This window comes from Gekko japonicus, unplaced genomic scaffold (genome assembly GCF_001447785.1).
Source record: "Gekko japonicus isolate JY-2015 unplaced genomic scaffold, Gekko_japonicus_V1.1 scaffold953, whole genome shotgun sequence".
NCBI lineage: Eukaryota > Metazoa > Chordata > Lepidosauria > Squamata > Gekkonidae > Gekko > Gekko japonicus.
In genome coordinates, this window is record NW_015161979.1 from 288,935 (window position 1) to 307,257 (window position 18,323).

Below are 18,323 nucleotides of genomic sequence, written 5' to 3' on the forward strand. Positions count from 1 at the left end.
TCTCTCTCTTTTCTATTCACGGAAGTTCCCCCCGCCACAAATTTTGTTAGTCATTGCTCTTTTCTCCTGCTGTGCAGACTGACACAGCTATCCATATAAATGCATCTAGGGGCAACCAAAATGACCAGGGGTCCAGCATGCCTAGAACTACCACCCAGCGATTCGAAAGCTTCGGCGAGTAGATAAAATGGGAACCACTCCTTAGAGAGGGTGGGCACACCAGTCTCCCTTGTGGGAGGGTGTTAGCTGACGGTTGGGACATCCTGGTCAAGGTTCGGAAAAGGCGGAAAACAACATTTTTTTAAAACATAAAATTAGAGGTAGTCCCAACTCTGGGTTGGGAAATTCTGGGATATTTGGGGATGGAGCCTGGGGGGGGGGGGCTCGGTGCGGTCCCCCCACCAACACAGTCATTTTCTCCAGGGGAAATTGATCTCAGTTGTCTGGAGTCCAGTTGTAATTCCATGTGATTTCTAGGCCCCACCTGAAGACTGGCAAACCTGATTGCTATAACGAGAGATGTGGTGACATCTTCTCCTCCCCCAGGGGTTCCCAACCTTTTTGAGCCTGTGGGCACCTTGGGAATTCTAACATGGAATGGTGGGCACAGTAACGAAATGGCTGCTGCAGGAGGCAGAGCCAGCCACAAAATGTCAGGGAGGTTCAGTGTTCCCTCCAAGCTGAGTTAGTGGTTGTTACGTGGGAAGTGACCGGACACACGTCAAGCAGGAGACTTCACACGGAGGCTCAAACAAGTACACCATTTATTGGAAGCGTGGTTTGCAAAGCACGGGGAGACTATGGAGGGCAGTCCCCCTTTGTCTCCGAAGGCTGTGGCGCAGCACAAAAACTTTTATACCCCCTAACTGGCTGAGGTCACCAGTTGGTTACCTCCCTCACAATCTACCTGCCCCAATCAGAGTTTTCTCTTTGCTCATGCCCCATACCTGTGGAGTCCTCGTGTCCAGCTTGGTATTCCGTTATCTATTTTCCTACTTAGCTAGCTCAAGTCTGTTTTTAGCAATGCCCGTTATCTGCTATGCGGTGAAGCAAGCTCTGTGTAGCACGAAGCATCTTAGGAATTCTGTATGTCAGCTAGATACTTTACTAGATACTTTCCAGGAGAGATTCTGAACACTTCTAACTATCCCCCCACCCTTCCAGTGGTGAGCTAGCTCACAGTTTTTTAGCCTCCGGCTCACACATTTTTGTCTTCGCTCAGGAAGGAGGGCTCCAGAGCAAACTAGTTTATGCAGCGGCCAAATCGCTCGCTCACAACTTTAATGCCGGTAGCTCACAAAATAGAATTTTTGCTCACAAGACTCCACGGCTGAGAGATGCATTGGTGAGGTTATGCAGAAGTCTGACAGTTACTCTTCAACAATTCAGGCAGAAGCTCTGTTTAACCTGATGGCTTTTAAAATGACCATCTTGGTGCGAAACCCAGGTAATCTAGATACAATACTTAGGCCTTCTTGACTGCCATACTTCTCCACTATATGGTTTCCTATACTTGAATACTTATCTTCTCAAAAGGAAATTCCTCAACTAGTTATTGATCTTGGATTTTGATGGAGTTTAAAGTTTGATTTTTATGATTTGAGCTACCCCTCAACAATAGTTAAATAGTTAAGCGTGAATGAGGATTTGACTGTGGATTCAATGTAAATATATTATATCCTCGCTCCGGATTGTGAATTGTATTTTTATTACTTAATATTATCCTAATGTACCTATATGGTTATTGGTTGATTTTCAATAAACTGTTAATTTTTTTTTAAATGACCATATTGGTCAGATTCTTGTGCTGTGGTGGCAGCTGCTGCCAAAGCTACTTAAAAAAAAGAAAAGAAATCTACACACCCAATCAAATGTCCAGTGGCCAATCAGAAGCCTTGCTGGGCAAAAGTTCCATCGCCTGCCCACATTCTAAAAGTACCTGACAGGCACCAGGGAAGGTGTTTGCAGGTGACGGGGGGCTCTTTCTGTGTTCAAGCTAATTCACAGCATAAAAATAACACTTTTAAAAAAGACAAGCCCTATTTGTAAGGTGTTTTCAATCCACGTATCAACAGAGGGAATCTGTTGGAACAGCGATGGCTGCCAGGTTTTTTCCCTGGCTCTACAGCTGTGCTGATAGGTGGACGTTGAACAGGAGAGGATTTTCCATTTGGCTGCTCCATTTCTGCATCTTAAGGTGATAAAAGCCTGAGAGCAGGCGCAGTTTCCAAGGTGGGGCCCTCTCTGATGGCGGGGAAGGGAAGGGAACTCTGTACACACTCAGGAAAGCACTCTTCCTTATATGTTCATGGCGGGGATGAGGATGAGAAGAAGAAGAGATTGAATTTATTCCCCGCCCTTCGCTACCCAAGGGAGTCTCAGAGCGGCTTACAAACTCCTTTCCCTTCCCCTCCCCACAACAGACACCCTGTGAGGTAGGTGGGGCTGAGAGAGCTCTTGACAGAAACTGCTCTCTTTCAAGGACAGCTGTGCCAGAGCTTGTGACTGACCCAAGGTCACGTCAGCAGGTGAAAGTGGAGGAGTGGGGAATCAAACCCGGTTCTCCCAGATTAGAGTCCACACACTTAACCACTACACCAAACTGGCTACAAGATTGTAAAACGCCACCTAAAACAACAGCATCTTGAAACCACTGCCCATGCAATCCCATTGAGAATGTCTTTGCCTTTGGAGGAAGCTGCCTGTTGCATCTCTGCATGTGCTGCTGTCTCCTTCCTGTCAGGAAGCATAAATACAAGGGGGTGGACTCCACCAATGAGGGTAGTTCCTACATGCCCTTAAAGTAAGACTGTGGGGTATAATGTGTTGTTATTATTTATTTTTAATAACTTTTTTTTCAAATAGAGGTGTTCAGGAAACATCAAAACAACCCCTGACCTGCAATATATTTATAGCCCAATCCTTACTCATAAGTAAGCCCTGTTGTGCTCCATGAAGCTTACTGCCAGGTAAATTCAGGTGGGTCACTGCACTGGTCTGATGCAACAGAACAAAGTTTGAGTACAAGGGCACCTTTAAAACCAACAAAGTTTAATTCTGGGTAGAGGCTTCCATGTGCATGCACAGAGTGCGTGCACACAGAAGCTTCTACCTAGATTTAAACTTTGTTGGTCTTAAAGGTGCCCCCGACTCAAACTTTATTATGCCTGGCAAGTGTGTTTGAGGCTTTTGCTTGCAAAATGTCTTGATCGCCATGCCATCTTCCGACCACAGGAGGGTGCTCTAAGCTCACAGTTGCCTCCCAGGAGGCTTCGCTCACCTTGTCCGGCAGGTGTCAGCAGATTTTCAAGTCAGCAGAGCTTCAGGACTACCGCTACTAAGAAGCAAGACGGTGGGTGAAAATATCATTTATTCATAGAATAACTGCTTTATTCATAGAATAGGAAGGCCAAAGGACAGCTGCAGGGGCAGCCCCTGCCCAGAAACTAGTTGATACAGCCCCCCCTTGTCCCCCCAGTTTTCCATCCTTTAATAAAGTCATTGTAGGAGACAGTGAGATTTTCCAACTTCACAGAATGTGCGGTCAGAACTTCACTAGTCACAGATCCACCCTGAAAGACGTCCAGTTGGTTCCAAACCTGAACAAAGTCATCTTTTATATTTAAGAAGAAGAGGAGATTGGATTTATACCCTGCCCTTCATTACCCGAAGGAGTCTCAGAGCAGCTTCCCCTTTTCCCTTCCCTTCCCCTCCAAAACAGTCCAGTGGCACCTTTAAGACCAGGTTTTATTCAGGTACAAGCTCTCCCTCCTCTGCAAGGACAGATCTGCAGGGCCCCCCTAATAGCTAGCAATCCAAAACAGTCCAGTGGAGCCTGAGCGGTGGGTGTTGCCTTCTGACACACTTCCGGTGATGTCAGGGGGTGTGGCATATGCAATTTAGTTATGCTAATGAGTTATCCTAATGAGCTCCAGCACCTCTTTTTCTACAAAATGACCCCTGATGGTACCCCAGCCCAAACCTCCACACCAGCCGGGTGAGGGAGTGCCTACAGATGTTAAATAACATCGGGTAGAGGATCGCCCCTTGAGGGACCCTGCATAGTAGGGGGTACCTGGGCAATACCCTCTCTCCCAGTGCCACCCTCTGTTCCCAATCTTGGAGGAATGAAGTTAGCCACTTCAAGACTACCCCACAGACTCCTATGTCGGCGAGACAGTGGGTCAAAAGGTCGTGTTTGACCACGGTCAAAGGCTGCTGTGAGATCTAACCCACACCAACAAACCCAGAGACATCTTCAGGCCATGGCTAGGGCGGAAGCCAGACTGGAATGGGACCAGGGCCAAAGTGTCATCCCAGAAACTCTGGAGCTGCTCAGCAACCCCTCTCAGTCAACGGACTCAGAAACTAAAGATTCAAGACTGGGCAGTAACTGGTAGGATCCAAAGGATCCAAAGTTGGTTTTTTTAAAATAGTGGAATGACCATAGCCTCTTTCTAACTCTCCGGGTAGACCCCCCAAATCTAGAGTTTTCAGGAGAAAGGCCGACTGATCAATATTTTAAATAAATAAAAATACATATTAATATAATATAAAATGTATTGCCCCTGAGTTTTCAGGTGAGGCAGAGTCTTATAAATTTCTAGAATGAATAAATAGTGCTAATATTAATTATTATTATTATTGCAACAATAACTGACAGGCAACTGAACAAATTTAAAGTCCAATTTAAGACCAGCAAGGGTTTATTCAAGGTATGAGCTTTCGTGTACATGCATACTTTATCAAATATATTAGCATGGCGTGAGCTACCTTATTTGAAAAAGCTGTTCATGGATCTCACGGTCCCCATCAAGTCACTTGCTGCTGCGTGGATTGGGGGGGCGAGGGGGGACAGCGCAGCAAGGTCACGTCCCCCCTCCAACAAAGCAGTCTAGAGGCCGCTCTGGCTCAGCTCTTGCTTTGCAGTAACCAGAAGCGACAGCGGAAGCCGGCCAGCTTCATTTATCTTGATTAGCGCAGCATTCGGGCCTCGTTTTTCAAACCCGGCCAATCAATCGGCAGAGGAGAGAGGAACGGAGTCTCCAGAGGGCTGAATTCCAGCCAGGGCCAAGCTGCAGAAACCGTTGGCCGAGCCCCCAAACCGATTTGTGGACACTTCTGAAACTCTCCCTGCCCCTCTCCTCAGCAGAAATGAATAAAAGGAGCTGCGGCTGTACTTGGCCAATCTAAATCCACCCAGCCAAGAACAAAATCTGTTCGGTGCCGATGTAATCTAGGATTAGAATTTCAGACATCAACCTCCAGCACATAGGCCACCTCTGAGCATGTGCAGAATGTGTTTTCCTGCAACAAGGCTGCTTTGCTAGCACGGAAGGTTCTCAAGACCAGGGGTCATTTCCTGCAGGAGCGTACAGGAGCAGAGCTCCGGCAGTAAAGAGTCCAGGGGGCGGGCACATGCAACAAGCCCCACCCCCTGCTCCCAGCAGCCCTCAGTCAGAGCAAGAAGCAGCCAGGTAAGTTGCAGAGCTCCCCCCCGGCCCCCGGCCCAAAACAGTCCAGTGGCACCTTTAAGACCAAGTTTTATTCAGGTACAAGCTCTCCCTCCTCTGCAAGGACAGATCTGCACGTCCCCCCCCCCCCAATAGCTAGCAATCCAAAACAGTCCAGTGGCGCCTGAGCGGTGGGTGTTGCCTTCTGACACACTTCCGGTGATGTCAGGGGGTGTGGCATATGCAAATAAGTTATGCTAATGAGTTATGCTAATGAGCCCCTGCACCTTTTTTCTACGAAATGACCCATTCAAGACCATCTGCAGCTGGTAAGGTTGCCAACACTTGGTTGGGAAATAGCTAGAGATTTGGGGGGGGGGGTTTGAGGCCTAGGGAGGGCACGGTTTGGGAGGGGTAGGACTTTGGCAGGGTGAAAGGCCATAGAGTCCACCCTTCAAAGCAGCCGTTCTCTGCAGGAAAACTGACCTGTGTCATCTGAAGATCCGTTGTTATTCCAGGAGATCACCAGGCCACACCTGGAGGTTGGCACGGCAACTATAACTACAAGTGACATCCTCAAGATGCATAGGGACTGAATGCAGTCACTGAAGCACTCTGCCCATGTTCAGGGACTTTTACTTACAAGTATCAAAAATAAATTATCATGTGGCTATGGCATGCTTCATTCCAGACTGAAACTAGCTCTGTCAAAAACTTGAAAGAGAAAAAAAATTAATGCAAGATATATAGGAATTTAAGACCCATGAAAGAGGGCTAAACTTAAGTTAAAAACTTAAGCTTAGCTAAAGAACCTGGCAAAGAAAACTGGCCAGTTTGGTGTAGTGGTTAAGAGTGAGGACTCTAATCTGGGAGAACCAGGTTTGATTCCCCACTCCTCCACATGCAGCTGCTGGTGTGACCTTTGGTTAGTCACAAGTTATTTCAGAGCTGTTCTCTCACAAGCAGTCCTCGAGAGAGCTCTCTCAGCCCCACCTACCTCACAGGGTGTCTGTTGTGGGGAGGGGAAGGGAAAGGAGATTGTAAACCGCGCTGAGACTCCTTCGGGTAGTGAAGGGTGGGGTATAATTCCAATCTCCTCCTCCTCTCCGCCTCTTCTTCTTCTTGAAAAGAGGTTCTGGTACTAAGACCTGGTCACTTCTGGCTCCAGCCCTGTAGGGTTGCCAACCTCCAGGTGGGGGCTGGAGTTCCCCAGGAATTACAATTGATCTCCAGACAACAGAGATCAATACCCCTGGACAAAATGGCTGCTTTGGAAGACAGACTCTATGGCCAAGTTCAGACTGGCAGTTTGGCCCAGCAGCCAAACGTTTCAGGAGCGTTTCAGTAAAGGGGCGGGTTCACACAGGCACATCTTTCAGGCGTCCCCCAGCCATACTCAAGCTGTCTTGTGCCGCGTCCCTCCCGAGTTTAAAAAGTACCAGGTGAAAGTGGTAGCAAGCCGTGTGTAGAGCGGGTTGATTCCGGTTCCCTGAGTGTGAACTCAAGCGCTGCTAAGGTAGGAACAACCTGCAGTCGTTGATAAGAGGCGCTGGCTGTTTCTGCGGCAGGTGCCCATGCGCATAGGCGCATGCAATGGAGCACAGAAACAGCTGCTAACAGCTCGCGAGGGGCGGGCCTACAGTGCGAACACTCCCTTGCGCTTCCTCCATGGTATCCTCCCGCTTCATTCGCTGCAGTGTGAACGGGAATACCGCAACCAAGTCGTTCCGGGTCTGTTGAGTCTTCTTTGCCAGGACTCCCTAGTGCTTCAGATTGCCAGTCTGAACTTGGCCTATGGTTATCACATCTCTGCTGAGCTCCCTCTCCTCCCCAAACCCCTCAGGCTCCAACCCCAAACCTCCAGGAATCTCCACACCCAGAGGAGGCAAACCTATCTGTCTGCAGTGTTTCCATTTTTTACTTCCAAAGTTTTGGCATCTCATTCTGGACTGCCTCCAAGCAGAGTTCCCTCTAAGCTGAGTTAGTGTGAGCTAGTTTTTTAGCCTCCGGCTCATACATTTTTGTCTTAGCTCAGGAAGGAGGGCTCCAGAACAAACTAATTTAGGCAGTAGCCAAATCATTTGCTCACTAATGCCAGTAGAATTTTTGCTTACAAGACTCCACAGCTTAGAGGGAACATTGCCTCCGAGCGTGGCAAAGTGTCCATGAAAAGACAGCATCTTAAAAACAAAACAAAAAACAACCTATGGGAGGCTGCGTCTCTGAACATTTACAGGATGACTTCCTTCCTCCCAGCTGTCAGTGACAATGAATTGGGGGGGGGGGGGAATTAAGGACTAGGTTGTTATCTCAGCATGTGCAGATATCCCCCCTCCCAAATTGGAGAAGTACAATGAGGACGCGACAAACACAATTGTCCCTCTCAGATTCGCTTCTGCTGGCAAATGAGTGGGAACAATTGCAAAAGACCAAAGAAGCCGTGGTATACACTATAAAAATATTATATTGTGATTATTTTAACCGTTTTAACAATTACAATTGTTACAGTGCATTAACAAACGATTATAGCAACATAGCAAGAAGGGAGTCCAAGGTGAGGCATTTGAAGTTAACCATGCAGAAATTGCGGAGATTGCTCTTTTCGCAGAAACAGCCACACAAAATAGATTGGTTCTAAAAAATTCTTTATTTTTACAATGGATGGATACCAGGAGACAGCTATATGAGATAGTCCAGCTCAGAGGAAGTTTTTCGAAACGACTTGGTAGTCCGGAGAACTTCGTTAACTTCAAATGCCTCACCTTGGACTCCCTTCTTGCTATGATGCTATAATCGTTTGTTAATGCACTGTTCAATTGTAATTGTTAAAACTGTTAAAATAATCACAATATAATATTTTTATAGCGTATAGTACGGCTTCTTTGGTCTAATGCAAATGAATGGGGCCAGCGGCCAGGTAAGGTCAGAGGTGGGTCCAGCATCTAGCACAATATTGGTATGGATGCCAGCCCGAGACTGGGAAATCCCTGAAGATTTTAGGGGTGGAGCGTGGAGAGAACACAGTCTGGGGACAATACTGGAGTGTAATGCCACAGACGCCACCCTCCAAAGGAGCTGTTTTCTCCAGGGGGGCTGATCTCTGTGGTCTGGAGATCAGTGGTAACTCTAGGAGATCACCAGCTCCCACCTGGAGGCTGGCAACTCCAAATATCGAGGGCGGGATCATGAGAAGCATACCAAGAGATCTGGCCACTCCGTCTGCCCCCAGCCTCTGCCACCAAAGCATGCTGCACGCGCCCTGTTGGTGTTATTCAGTATAATTGAATATAATTCAGTACAATTGTTTAAATGCTCATTTGCATTACTATATTGTCTGTACCAAAGCAAAGGCCTTAATGTTGAGAGGAAAAGAGAAATGATTCTGCGGCCCAGGCTGGCTCCTTTCGCTCCGGTGTCTGGTTTGAGATTGGGCACAGAAGAGCTGCCGGTTGGGTTTGGGGGCGAGCAGGGGAGCCGGGAAAATAATTGCATCTCTGCTTTGGTGGTTAAAGATGAATGAGGCTCTTTTCGGGTAGCCCCTCCCCTCCCTTTCTCTCTCCCCCCCCCCTCGCCATTTCTGCTTGCCTGCCCACGGTTCTAATATACTAATTGGATCCTTAATGGTGGTAATTAATGGGAAAGCTTCATTATGAGCTTGTGTGACATCCAGCTTCAGAGTGTGCCACAGTGGAGAGGGGACGGTGGGGAGGGGGAGGCAAGAGAGCTCTTGCAGCATAGATAAGCAGACAATGGGCTGCACGGCCAACTCTGTTATCTCTGGAAAACAGGGGGCCCAGATGGAGCCCCCCCTCCTGTTCTCGGGGGATTTTTTTCACCCCGCTCTTCATAAACACCATCAAAAGTCAGACTGCTGAACTCGGCTAGGCACATTCCCTCGCACCCAGGCCAAGCACCTGTCAGAGGCACTCAAAGGGTCCAGTCTGCAGAGGAGGCCTGCCGACAATGAGGGGTGCCAAAGGCCCCGAGCAAAATGCCCCAGCTCTCTCGTAGAGGCTTCACACATGGAAATGGGCAGGTGCACCTCTTTATGGCGTGGAATTAAACAGCGGTGGAAAGGGCTGTCAAGTCGCAGCTGAGTTATGGTGCCTCCTGGAGGGGTTTCCAAAGCAAGAGACCTTTGGAAGTGGTTTGCCCTCGCCTGCCTCTGCACAGCAACCCTGGACCTCCTCGGTGGTCTCCCATCCAAGCACTCACCAGCCCCCCCCCGAGATTGGGTTAGTCTGGTCCAGCCAGCTTGGGGCATGGAAATAAAAAACATCCCGTTAAGTTTTAATTATAGGGACATGCCGATCTGTGCAGTCCCCATCATGTGCTACCCAAAATTGCCCAAAATATCAGAGCATTGCCGCACGATGCCCCCGGCGTGATGACGTCATGCTGGGTCGTGGCTGTTGGGAGTGGGGGGCCCCCCCGCAAAATTGGGGGATCCCCCGCTGCCACCTGGGGGCTGGCCCACCCTGCCACCCAATGAGTTTCTCCGCGTGACGGGACCTCTTAGCAAGGCCTCTTCCGATGATCTCAGGGCTTCAGAGGACAAAACCAGCACCTTGAACTGGGTTCGGTAGTGGATTGGAAGCCAGTGTGATTGCTGTAATATCAGGGTCACATCATGCTCTCTGTGGCTGGCCCCGATCCACAGTCTACCTGCAGTGTTCGGCACAGGCTGCAGCTTCCAAATAGTCCAGTCTAGATATGTCTAAAGCATGGCTAGATCAGACCAGGAAGGGTGTAGCCCAGAGGCGCTGCATTACTATAGGGTAGCCGCAACAGCAGGGGCACCCCACTTCTCACCTGAACCCACAAAAGTCAGTCCAAAGAAGGCATTCTCAGCCTGCACTACAGAGGAAGCCAAAGATCTGGGGAAAGGGTCTCCATTTTCAGGTTTCACAAGACAGGCCTCAATGCAAACCTCTAGTCTTCCCCCCACCCCGAAAGGAATGCATAAGGAATAATGGCAAGCTCCACCAGGTATCTGCATTTCTAAAGCTTTTCAGTTGCCACCTGGCACATAGCCCTTCTGTCTCCAACTGTGTACGTAGTCCTTTTTGTGATTCCTATAGCTATGTGAGCAAACTTCAGAGGACGGCGGAAGACCAGAAGGCCTGGCGTGATCTGGTCCATGGGGTCGCGAAGAGTCGGACTCGACTGTGCGACTGAACAACAACAACATAGCTATGTGAAGAATCCTTTGTCTCAACACCTCTCCTTCCTGCCCCATCCCTCAGGATACTGAGATAACCAATCAAACATTCAAATTATTAATGATCCTTCCTGGTGTCTATCAGGAACTCATTTCCAACCTTTTGTCTAAATCCAGGAATCTGTTCAACCTGCCCTGGAAGGACCATCAGTGGCCATCAAAACCCATTCAGCCAGCTCCAGTTGATCTGGCTAAGCCCATTAACACCATTGTGAATCCAGACTCTGCCCCTCTGAAAGTTCATTGGTCACACCTAGGCTCCTCCTTAAGCTGCACCCACTGGGACTCCTCATTGGTCAAGGTAATCTTTTTTCCTCACCTGGGACAAGCCCCTCAAGGTCTCCCATTGGTCTGCATTGTTTTCCAGTGTCTATATCCATCCACACACATGGCCTCAGATTGTGTGTCTCCCCGTGATGCCAACTGGCAGTTCACCCTCGAACTTGAGTTTGGGCCATAATTTCATCTCCATTGACCCCTGCACGTCTGGACAGGTTGTATCACCCTGTAACTGAAGCCTCTATTTGCTATCTATCACCCCTGCTTTCTTAGCTCTGTATTGCTTGTTCTTTTTGAATGTTTAGTGCTCTTGTAAAATTAGGGAAATACTTTAATAAAAACTATTTAATTTACTCTTCAAATTTGGAGTCTTCCTATTGTACCAGACCTTGGTATAAACTGCTGTATAGGTCCCTTGTGCCCCTCCAGCTTTGCCTGCTGCCTAGCTAATTTCCCCAAACAACAAGGCAGGCCGTTGGCGGTAACAATGGGTACAGTTGGCGCACCAGCTAAAGCTGGGTGAAAGCACCCCACACCACCACAGCCTCATGATTCTCTAAGGTGATACCTGCGTCAAGCAGCATTCCCAAGCTGTGAACTTGACTTTTCAAGGGGAGTGTAATCCCATCCCAAAGAGGGGACCTCAAGTCCCTGGTCTGTCTTTCTACTAACCCAGAGGTCCTTCCCAGCAGGCCTGGACAGCTTTAATTTGCCCTGGAACTTTTTTGCATTTGGAGACTGGCTGGCTGGAGAGAGTACTTCAGAGTTGTCCACCCAGCGTTTCAAACGCTTCGGCGAGTAGATAAAATGGGTACCACTCCTTAGAGAGGGTGGGCACACTTCACCCCTCCGGTGGTGGAGGTGTTAGCCGGTGAAACGGAATGTCCAGCTCGTAAGCTCGGAAGCCTGGAAAAGATCTCTTCGGCATTAAGAAGCCTGCGATGGGCCAATCTGGCCAGGCGGTGGCAGTGCGGCACTGCGACTCAAAAAGCAGTCCTGGAAAAATCTGACGTCATCAAGCCAAGCCGAGTGATTGCCGTCTGGAACACGTCTGAGCCTACAGCTGAACAAAAATCCCCGTCGGCTGCAAACGTGTGCGACTTAAAAGATTTATATGTTGGCCTCCCTTACCCCCTATGAATCATTGTTAGTCCCTCGTCAATGTAGCTCTGCAGGATTGAGCGATTAATAAATAGAAAGATATTATTATTATTATTAGAGCATGTGCAGATGGCCCAGTCTAGGTTAGGAAACTCCTGGAGATTTGGGGGTGGGGTGGAATCTGAGGAGGGTGGAGTTTGGGGAGGGAAAGGACTTCAGCTTCCAAAGTGGCCATTTCCACCAAGTGAATTGGTCTCTGTCGCCTGGAGATCAGTTGTAATTCCAGTAAATCTCCAGCTACCACTTGGAAGTTGGCAACCCTACAGGCCATCCCTCATACTAAAGAGGGAGCTCCTCCATTGAGGAACTGTGTGTGTGTGTGTGTGTGTAATCACAAGTAAAAACAGCCCAGTCAGCTCTTCAACCTCACTACTTCAAAACTAGAGGCCTGAATGCACATTCATCCATGGGTATTTCCAGTCAGTATGTAGATTTCCATTTGCTGCTCCTGTCCTTCTAGCTTTTAAAAAGCTGTCTGCGCTCGTGACTGCCTCCCCACATCTTGAGGCAGGGAGTTCCAGAAGTCTGGGAAGAATGTTCCACCTGTCCAGAAGCTATCACGGATCAATTTCACTGGATGACCTCAGCTTTACATCGTTTAACGTAAGGGGAGCCTGCCTGCCCACTCTGGTGTGGCAGTGAAGACTATCAGGCTGGTACCTGGAAGGTCCTGCTTTGAAACCCACCTTGTGCCGTGGAAGCTCGCTGGGTGACCTTGGGCCAGTCACACTCTCACAGCCTAACCTACCTCACAGGGCTGTTGTGAGGCTAAAATGGAGGAGACGAGAAGGATGCCGGCCACCCCACTGGCGAGGAAGGCAGGAGAGAAACTAAGAAAATAAACAAATAAAACAAAAAGGCCCATCTGGTCTTGCTTCCCCCAGGGGACACGGAGTTCAAAGACACCCCTCGGTCTTGCCCCCCACAGCTGGCATTCAGAGGTACGCTGCCACTAAACATGGAGGTGCCAGTGAATGGTTGACGGACGTCTTCTCCTTGAATGACCCTTCAAAAGCTGTCAGCCATCACTACATCCTGTGACAGGGAGTTTCGCGCCTTTCATTTTAGGGATGTAGGGTTTAGGAGAGGGGACAGGACATTAATGTCTTGCTTTGAATCTCCCCCCCCTCACCCCTTGAATCCCCCCATGCAAGGAACAGTCTCGGTGATGCTGAGTCCCTGGGCAAAAGTCCAGGAGGAGGCCCCCGAATCACTGTGTCCCCCCCCCTCAAGCCAGCGATGATGGCCCTCCCCCTGTGTGAGGTAAGGTCGCCAACTCTGGAGATTCGGAGGTAGAGAGCGTGGGGAGGCAGATTTGAGGTGAGGAAGGCACTCAGTGGGGTCTAACGCCCTCCGAAGCAGCCATTTCCCCCGGTGGGACTGGGGCTCTGTCATCTGGGGATCGGTCGTGATTCCAGGAGATCTCCAGCCCTGCCCCCCCACCAGCTGTGATCACTCGGAGCCCATCAAGCGCCAGATCAGAGGCCTCTTCAAAGGCTCCCTTCAAAGAATAAGAAGACAACAACTCAGCCAGACGGCAGCCTCCATCGCTGCTGCTTTCGTGACAATGGTGATGATGAGACCAGATGCTCCACTGCAGCCGCTGCCCCTGGAGGGTGTGTGTGTGTGTCTTTCTTTAAATGTTTGTTTCTGACAGCCACAAAATCCGCGCCTCTTCCCCCCTCCATTAAAGGACAGAGATGCCCCCCCCTTCCCTTTCAGGCTTCGATTTGCTAATGGGTGAGGAGGATGGAAAGTTGGGGGGGGGGGAGAAATCCATCCTCAACCTGGTGGGGGCTTTCCTTTTTCTGGTTTAATGAATTGCTTCAAATTGCTTGCATGGACACCCTGCAGAGCTATTTCCTCACCATTCCTGGTCTCCCCGGCGGCACCAGACAGATGCCGGGTTTGGATGATTAATTCCAGGGGCCCCAACCTCCCCCCATCCTCCTATGGTGCCTGCTGTTATGGGCAGCATCCTTGCATTCAGAACTGGATGATTGTAATACATGCTGAACAAACCCCATTGGGGGGGGGGGGAGGAATGTGTAACTCAAAAACAGGCTGTCACCAGAGCCAAAGGCCGGCTCTTGTTCTCCCCTCTGACCTTCCTATGGGAAGGGCAGGAGAAAAATATTCCAGGTAGGTAAGTGGATAGAGACGGGGGCTCTTTTTGTAGCAGGAGCTCCTTTGCATATTAGGCGACACACCCCTAATGTAGCCAATCCTGCAAGAGCTTACAGTAGCCCCTGTAAGAAGAGCTCTGTAAAATCTTGGAGGATTGGCTTCATTAGGGTGTGTGTCACCTAATATGCAAAGGAGCTCCTGCTACAAAAAGAGCCCATCAGATTGTAACTATCAAGAGGGAAGAGTTTGCACATGTGCAGAAGCACTCATCAGCCAAACCACATTCACTTGCCCCTTGAAAGATGTTCTCTCTCTATTTATTTATTCATGTATTTAATTCATTTGTACCCTGCCTTTCTCCCCAGTGGGGACCCAAAGTGGTTTCCTTTTTCCTCCTTTTTATCCTTACAACCACCCTGTGAGGTAGGTTAGATTGAGAGCATGTGACTGGTCCGAGGTCACCCAGCGAGCTTCCATGGCAGAGTGGGGATTTGAACCTGGGTCTACCAGATATTAGCCTGACACTCTTAACCACTATACCACTATATCTGCCACTGTACCACTATATCTAGGGACGAGCAAACCTTCTGCATTAACTCAAGGTATCATTCTGAAATTTTGCTCAGTGCTTTGTTCTCCCTTCCTCTTTAATGCCAGGTTCACATGGGGAATTCCTAAAATGAGTTCAAGAATCAGCTTGTGTACAGTTTGTCAAAAAGGCGTGTGCTACATTCCCCCTTCCATTCTTATTGTGAAGAAGTCAGGGCCACACCAGCAGCAACAGCAGCAGCAGAAATCAAGGTGTTGAGTCCTTTATTATTATTTCCTGATCCCGATGCATTTCACCTATGGCTTCGTCAGGGGACCTATTAAAATCAAGGAAATACACTCATAAATTAAAAACAGTCACGAGACATATATAATCAATACAATATATTTAAAATAATTTCTCTAAACACTAAAGTTAAAAAACAAGAACCTACAATCTGAAAAATTCTTTTAAAAATTAAGGTATTATTTTGAAGGATTCTATAATAATTTAACCCTAGGAAACTCGCAGCAAAAATCATTAATTGCTACATATCAATGAATAATGTATAACTGAACAACTATTTTGCTTTCCTACCCTAGCATAAGTCTCCAGTCTCACCCTGAGCATTAGAAATGGATTCAAACTCAGGAAATTATATAATCTGATGCAAGAGGAGTTGATTTAACCCCTTAAAGGGCCGTAGTCCATAGTCTCCAGGCCTTTGTCACCCTTCTCTGCACCTACTCCATTCTGTCCACATCCTTTTTGAAGTAAGGCCTCCAGAACTGCACACACAACTCCAGGTGTGGCCTGACTAATGTGGCGTACAGCAGGACTAGGACATCTTGTGATTTGGATGTTATGCCTCTGTTGATACACCCCAAGACCTGAGCAGGGCTGTTAATGACAGGACGTTTTGGAGGTCATTCATTCATAGGGTCGTCATAAGTCGCAGCACTTACCACACATATACACAAAAACCTCTTTTCAGCACTGCTTTCACTGGTGCGCCCATTTGCTCTTCGGTAAGATACACTGGAGGTGTGGCGTCATGTGAGTTCATGGTGGATGCCTGGAGATGGAGCTCCCGATCCCGTTCCCCCGAATCGGCTATTTTCTCAAAGCTCGACTCAGCTGCTTGATTTTAAACGAGATGTGGAAGGTTTGTTGTTGTTGTTCAGTCGCACAGCTGAGTCCGACTCTTCGCGACCCCATGGACCACATCACGCCAGACCCTCCTGTCTTCCGTCATGCTCTGGAGTTTGCTTAATTTCATATTCTTTGGCGCTCGGCCCCCTTATAGTCCAACTCTTGCAGTCATACAGTACTACTGGGGGGAAGCAAAAACAAGCTCCCTGCAGCCAACTCTCCGGCTGTTAAATCCCATTCCCCTTCAGACAAAGCTAAAAATGGAGCAGGCCTGGAGCAGGAAAAGGGTTCAAAATGGTGGCTGAATGTTCTAACGTGACTTCAGAAGGTATGCTACAAACAAAAAAATGATCTCCTTGAATCCATTCAGAAACTGAAGACTGAATTGTGGAAAAGCTCACAAAATTACTTAAACCTATAACTGACCAACTTAACGGAAATATAAGATTAATTACACCAAGTTTCCCAAACTGCTAACACAGCTTTGGAACTGTGCCTCATGCTACTAGAAGAACTATGTCATCTACAATCTAGTGAAATCTGGACAAAATAAAAGCTTATGGGCCTTGAGAATAGGTCCAGACACAATAATTTGAAAGTCAGAGGGTTTGAGGAGTCCGCAGAGGGCTCTAATGACTTGGCTATCTTCTTGGCATCTTGGCTAGCGAATGCATTGGACTGTGAAGGAAGCAGGGGTATATTTGGGCAGGAATGGCAGGAATGCACAGGAACGGAGTTCTGGCCGGCTTCAGAGTTGGCCACGCCCACTACAGCCAAAACCCAGTGCCTCCAAGGCAGGCAGGCCAGGGAGGTCCCTGGAAGGATTGGGGAGGTATTTAAATGCCTCCCTGTGCCTTCCCCAGCCTGTCCAAGGACCGGCTTGCTCTGGGGCGCCCGGGCAAGCCAAGGGAAGGCATGGGTGTGGCCTAATATGCTAATGAACTGCAATGTCATGGGGTGTGGCCTAACATGCTAATGAGTTTCTGCTGTTGGGTGTGGCCTATTATGCTAATGAGTTCCTGCTGGGCTTTTTCTACAAAAAAAAGCCTTGGAAGGAGGTATTGCTCCCATTATTGTAAGAGCTCACAGTCTGGGTCCCCCAAACAACCTGTGCTTTAAAGCTCCAAGAGATATCTTAGTTAAATTTCTTGATCATCATACCAAAGAAAAGGTATTACAAGAAGCTATATCTAAAGGCACTCTAATATATCAAGACCAAAAAAAATCCAAGTATTTGCTGAGACCTTACAAAAATGTCGTGAATTAAAAACTGTTACAGGAAAATGAACAGAAGCCAACATCTGGTACAGATGGGCTTTTCCTTTTAAACTTCTGATACACTATCAGGATAAGCTCCTCCAAGCAACAGATCTGGACAGTGGAAACAAGCTACTGGAATCCTTAACCTGGAAGTCCAACAAGAACCTGTAAAGAAATCATGAAGAGAAAAGCCTACAAACCCATCAACACCTTTTAAATGGAGTGAGATTCTGGTTAGACAATCGTCTTACTCTCTAGCTATTAAGATGTAAGATAATCTGTTATTTAATTACATACCCTTATGATGCTTTAGCATAATAGTCCAACAAGGGGGGGGGGAATGGAGAGAGTTTTTGTCTTTGTTGCATCCTGGTAGTTAGGTGTTGGATCCCCAAGCATCGAGAATAAATCCACGTTTTCAAGAAAAGCAAAATTTATTTCAAAGCGTTGAAGACATACTCAAACACGTTCTTTGTTAGAACTGGGGATACACAGTTAGGTCAAGCATAATAAAGGAACTTCAAACAGATACAGGTCCAATGAATAGCTTTCCCGCTGGCGGGCTAATGAAACGGTTGCGCGCCCAGTAGCCCAGAGTCTATGGGAACCGGGCAGAACATTAGACAAAACACAGGTGCAGTAGTCATGGGAAAAGCAATAGCCAAGCATTACAGCATCTTCTCCCCCACACAACCTCCAGCAGTTATCTTTTGCATTCCAACGCAGGAGCAGGATGATAGAAACCAAGCCGGGTGCAACAGGAAAGGATATGTACACAGAGGTCACAGAAAACAGAATGGCAGCTTGCTGACATACTGCCCCCCTTAAAATACATTTACAACACACCTCCCGGGCCGGGCGGGAGATCTCCCGGGCTGGGCGGGAGACCTCCCGGTTTGTCCGGGAACCTCTTGTGGAAACTACGGAGCAGGTAAGGGGCCCGAATATCCCCTTCTTCCACCCATTCGCGGTGCTGGGGACCGAAATCAACCCATTCGATAAGGTACCAGAGTTTACCACGTTTCACTTTACAATCAAGGATATCAGCGATCTCAAAATGTTCATCCCCTTCCAAAATCACCGGTGGAGGAGGAGTAACTGCTGGTCTCCAGGGAGACGGGCCAGGATCCTTCTTCAACAG